This window comes from Hyperolius riggenbachi, unplaced genomic scaffold, assembly GCF_040937935.1.
Source record: "Hyperolius riggenbachi isolate aHypRig1 unplaced genomic scaffold, aHypRig1.pri scaffold_132, whole genome shotgun sequence".
Taxonomy (NCBI): domain Eukaryota; kingdom Metazoa; phylum Chordata; class Amphibia; order Anura; family Hyperoliidae; genus Hyperolius; species Hyperolius riggenbachi.
In genome coordinates this window covers 104,001-110,000 of record NW_027152348.1, presented here as the reverse complement: position 1 = coordinate 110,000, position 6,000 = coordinate 104,001, and the positions used below count along the sequence as shown (strand labels likewise).

At 40.4% G+C, this 6,000-nt stretch overlaps 1 protein-coding gene across 1 annotated transcript in view; it reads left to right on the top strand.

Annotated features, from left to right (window-relative positions):
* LOC137543622 (serine/threonine-protein phosphatase 2A 65 kDa regulatory subunit A alpha isoform-like) overlaps positions 1-6,000 on the top strand; it is a gene marked incomplete at its 3' end in the record, with an annotated part of 183,382 nt that overhangs the window by 96,656 nt on the left and 80,726 nt on the right. The window lies entirely within an intron of this gene.

The following is a 6,000-nucleotide window of genomic DNA, read 5'->3' as shown; positions in this document are numbered from 1 at the left end:
AAAAGGCCCCACAAGCTCATCTTTGATACCAGCCCAAACCAGTACTCCACCTCCACCTTGCTGGTGCCTGAGTCGGACTGGAGCTCTCTGCCCTTTATCAATCCAGCCACGGGCCCATCCATCTGGCCCATCAAGACTCACTCTCATTTCATCAGTCCATAAAACCTTAGAAAAATCAGTCTTGAGATATTTCTTGGCCCAGTCTTGACGTTTCAGCTTGTGTGTCTTGTTCAGTGGTGGTCGTCTTTCAGCCTTTCTTACCTTGGCCATGTCTCTGAGTATTGCACACCTTGTGCTTTTGGGCACTCCACTGATGTTGCATCTCTGAAATGTGGCCAAACTGGTGGCAAGTGGCATCTTGGCAGCTGCACGCTTGACTTTTCTCAGTTCATGGGCAGTTATTTTGCGCCTTGGCTTTTCCACACGCTTCTTGCGACCCTGTTGACTATTTTGAATGAAACGCTTGATTGTTCGATGATCACGCTTCAGAAGCTTTGCAATTTTAAGAGTGCTGCATCGCTCTGCAAGATATCTCACTATTTTTGACTTTTCTGAGCCAGTCAAGTCCTTCTTTTGACCCATTTTGCCAAAGGAAAGGAAGTTGCCTAATAATTATGCACACCTGATATAGGGTGTTGATGTCATTAGACCACACCCCTTCTCATTACAGAGATGCACATCACCTAATATGCTTAATTGGTAGTAGGCTTTCGAGCCTATACAGCTTGGAGTAAGACAACATGCATAAAGAGGATGATGCGGTCAAAATACTCATTTGCCTAATAATTCTGCACTCCCTGTATGTGGTGTGTAGGTATGCATGTGTGTGTGTGTGTGTGTGTGTGTGTGTGTGTGTGTGTGTATGTATATGTGTGTATGTATGTAGGTATGTATGCGTGTTTGTGTATGTATGCATGTGTGTATGTATGTATGTATGTAGGTATGTAGGTATGTATGTAGGTATGTATGCATGCGTGTGTATGTATATGTGTGTATGTATGTAGGTGTGTGTGTATATGCGTGTGTGTGTGTATGTATATGTGTGTATGTATGTAGGTGTGTGTGTATATGCGTGTGTGTGTGTGTGTGTATATGTATATGTGTGTATGTATGTAGGTGTGTGTGTATATGCATGTGTGTGTGTGTGTATGTATGTATGTATGCATGCGTGCGTGTGTGTGTGTGTGTGTGTGTGTATGCATGCATGCGTGTGTATGTATATGTGTGTATGTATGTAGGTGTGTGTGTGTATATGTGTGTATGTATGTAGGTGTGTGTGTGTATATGCATGTGTGTGTGTGTATGTATGTATGCATGCATGCATGCATGCGTGTGTGCGTGTGTGTGCATGCATGCGTGTGTGTGTATGTATATGTGTGTATGTATGTAGGTATGAATGCGTGTTTGTGTATGTATATGTATGTATGTATGTAGGTATGTATGTATACGCGTGCGCGCGCGTGTGTGTGTGTGTGCATGCATGCATGCGTGCGTGTGTATGTATATGTGTGTATGTATGTATGCATGCATGCGTGCGTGCGTGCGTGCGTGCGTGTGCATGCATGCGTGTGTGTGTATGTATGTTTGTGTATGTATATGTATGTATGTATGTAGGTATGTATGTATACGCGTGCGCGCGTGTGTATGTATATGTGTATGTATGTAGGTATGTATGCGTGTGCGTGTGTGTGCGTGCATGCATGCGTGTGTGTGTATGTATATGTAGATCTTGGGAAAGCTATAAATGCAGTGCACTTGGACTTTGCTAAGGCATTTGAGGCTGTTCCCCACAATAGCCTGGTGCAGAAGCTGAGGATACAGGGGCTAGGAGAAAATGTGTGGCTGTGGATAGAGAACTGGTTAAGGGATAGAAGGCAAAGAGTGGTGGTAAACGGAACATACTCAAAATGGGAAACTGTTATCAGTGGGGTACCACAGGGTTTAGTATTTGGTCCTATTCTTTTCAATGTATTTATTAATGATGTAGTAGATGGAATACAGAGTAGTGTAGCCATCTTTGCGGATACAAAATTATGCAGTTTTATCAACACTGACACTGATGGTGACCTATTACAACAGGACCTTGACAACATGGGCATTTGGGCAGATGACATTTAGTGTTGATAAATGTAAATGCACCTTGGACGTAGCAATAGTAGCTGATCATATACAATAAATGGCGTACAGCTGGGAACATCAGACTTGGAGAAGGACCTAGGAATACTGGTTGATAACAAGTTATGCAATATAGACCTCAGTGCTGAATATCCAGTCATCCTTAGGTAGGTAAGTGATCATATCTATAAATTGTTTGCCCTAAGCTCATTCTCCATCTGCTCCTGGAGACTGGGCAATACTCTACAACTGGATGTGCATTATATGCTGTAATTTACTGATGGGCCCCGTGTGATAAGGGCCCTCATTGTCAGCACCTTGTTGTTGTTGTTTTTATGCTTGGAGTGTAATAAATGTCAGTGTGTTTTATTACCGAGTAATGGTGATTTGACTCCTTCATGTGGTGACGGTGGCCTGTCTGTCTGTTGGAGCACGGGGTGACTGTAGCTATCACCATTGAATGACTGGATACTCAGCGCTGAGGATTATATTCCATACCTGTGTTGACCAGAGTGGATTTTGGTGATGTTAGTAGCTACTACTATAACGTCCAGTCTGAGGACAGAGCTGTATGGTTTGAATTGTGATACCAAGTTACAGTACAGACCAAAAGTTTGGACACACCTTCTCATTCAAAGAGTTTTCTTTATTTCCATGACTATGAACATTGTAGATTCACACTGAAGGCATCCAAACTGAAGTATTATAATTATTATTATTATGTATTTATATAGCACTGACATCTTCTGCAGCACATTACAGAGTACATAGTCATGTCACTGACTGTCCTCAGAGGAGCTCACACTCTAATCCTGCCATAGTCATAGTCTAATGTCCTACCATATTATTATTATGTATTTATATAGCACTGGCATCTTCTGCAGCACATTACAGAGTACATAGTCATGTCACTGACTGTCCTCAGAGGAGCTCACAATCTAATCCCACCATAGTCATAGTCTAATGTCCTACCATATTATTATTATGTATTTATATAGCACTGACATCTCCTGCAGCACATTACATAGTACATAGTCATGTCACTGACTGTCCTCAGAGGAGCTCACACTCTAATCCTACCATAGTCATAGTCTAATGTCCTACCATATTATTATTATGTATTTATATAGCACTGGCATCTCCTGCAGCACATTACAGAGTACATAGTCATGTCACTGACTGTCCTCAGAGGAGCTCACAATCTAATCCTACCATAGTCATAGCCTAATGTCCTACCATATTATTATTATGTATTTATATAGCACTGACATCTCCTGCAGCACTGTACAGAGTACATAGTCATGTCACTGACTGTCCTCAGGAAGCTCACACTCTAATCCTACCATAGCCATAGTCTAATGTCCTACTATATTATTATTATGTATTTATATAGCACTGACCTCTCCTGCAGCACATTACAGAGTACATAGTCATGTCACTGACTGTCCTCAGAGGAGCTCACACTCTAATCCTACCATAGTCATAGTCTAATGTCCTACCATATTATTATTATGTATTTATATAGCACTGACATCTTCTGCAGCACATTACAAAGTACATAGTCATGTCACTGACTGTCCTCAGATGTGCTCACACTCTAATCCTACCATAGTCATAGTCTAATGTCCTACCATATTATTATTATGTATTTATATAGCACTGACATCTCCTGCAGCACTGTACAGAGTACATAGTCATGTCACTGACTGTCCTCAAAGGAGCTCACAGTCTAATCCTACCATAGTCATAGTCTAATGTCCTACCATATTATTATTATGTATTTATATAGCACTGACATCTTCTGCAGCACATTACAGAGTACACAGTCATGTCACTGACTGTCCTCAGAGGAGCTCACACTCTAATCCTACCATAGTCATAGTGTAATGTCCTACCATATTATTATTATTATGTATTTATATAGCACTGACATCTCCTGAAGCACATTACAGAGTACATAGTCATGTTACTGAATGTCCTCAGAGGAGCTCACACTCTAATCCTACCATAGTCATAGCCTAATGTCCTACCATATTATTATTATGTGTTTATATAGCACTGACATCTTCTGCAGCACATTACAGAGTACATAGTCATGTCACTGACTGTCCGCAGAGGAGCTCACACTCTAATCCTACCATAGTCATAGTGTAATGTCCTACCATATTATTATTATGTGTTTATATAGCACTGACATCTTCTGCAGCACATTACAGAGTACATAGCCATGTCACTGACTGTCCTCAGAGGAGCTCACAATCTAATCCCACCATAGTCATAGTGTAATGCCCTACCATATTATTATTATGTATTTATATAGCACTGACATCTTCTGCAGCACTGTACAGAGTACATAGTCATGTCACTGACTGTCCTCAGAGGAGCTCACACTCTAATCCCACCATAGTCACCGTCTAATGTCCTACCATATTATTATTATGTATTTATAGAGCACTGACATCTTCTGCAGCACTGTACAGAGTACATAGTCATGTCACTGACTGTCCTCAGAGGAGCTCACAATCTAATCCTACCATAGTCATAGTGTAATGTCCTACCATATTATTATTATGTATTTATATAGCACTGACATCTTCTGCAGCACATTACAGAGTACATAGTCATGTCACTGGCTGTCCTCAGAGGAGCTCACAATCTAATCCTACCATAGTCATAGTGTAATGTCCTACCATATTATTATTATGTATTTATATAGCACTGACATCTTCTGCAGCACATTACAGAGTACATAGTCATGTCACTGACTGTCCTCAGAGGAGCTCACAATCTAATCCTACCATAGTCATAGTGTAATGTCATACCATATTATTATTATGTATTTATAGAGCACTGACATCTTCTGCAGCACAGTACAGAGTACATAGTCATGTCACTGACTGTCCTCAGAGGAGCTCACACTCTAATCCTACCATAGTCATAGTCTAATGTCCTACCATATTATTATTATGTATTTATATAGCACTGACATCTTCTGCAGCACATTACAGAGTACATAGTCATGTCACTGACTGTCCTCAGAGGAGCTCACACTCTAATCCTACCATAGTCCTAGTCTAATGTCCTACCATATTATTATTATGTATTTATATAGCACTGACATCTTCTGCAGCACATTACAGAGTACATAGTCATGTCACTGACTGTCCTCAGAGGAGCTCACAATCTAATCCTACCATAGTCATAGTCTAATGTCCTACCATATTATTATTATGTATTTATATAGCACTGACATCTCCTGCAGCACATTACAGAGTACATAGTCATGTCACTGACTGTCCTCAGAGGAGCTCACAATCTAATCCCACCATAGTCACCGTCTAATGTCTTACCATATTATTATTATGTATTTATATAGCACTGACATCTCCTGCAGCACTGTACAGAGTACATAGTCATGTCACTGACTGTCCTCAGAGGAGCTCACAATCTAATCCTACCATAGTCATAGTCTAATGTCCTACCATATTATTATTATGTATTTATATAGCACTGACATCTTCTGCAGCACATTACAGAATACATAGTCATGTCACTGAATGTCCTCAGAGGAGCTCACAATCTAATCCTGCCATAGTCATAGTCTAATGTCCTACCATATTATTATTATGTATTTATATAGCACTGACATCTTCTGCAGCACATTACAGAATACATAGTCATGTCACTGAATGTCCTCAGAGGAGCTCACAATCTAATCCTACCATAGTCATAGTCTAATGTCCTACCATATTATTATTATGTATTTATATAGCACTGACATCTTCTGCAGCACATTACAGAGTACATAGTCATGTCACTGACTGTCCTCAGAGGAGCTCACACTCTAATCCTACCATAGTCATAGTGTAATGCCCTACCATATTA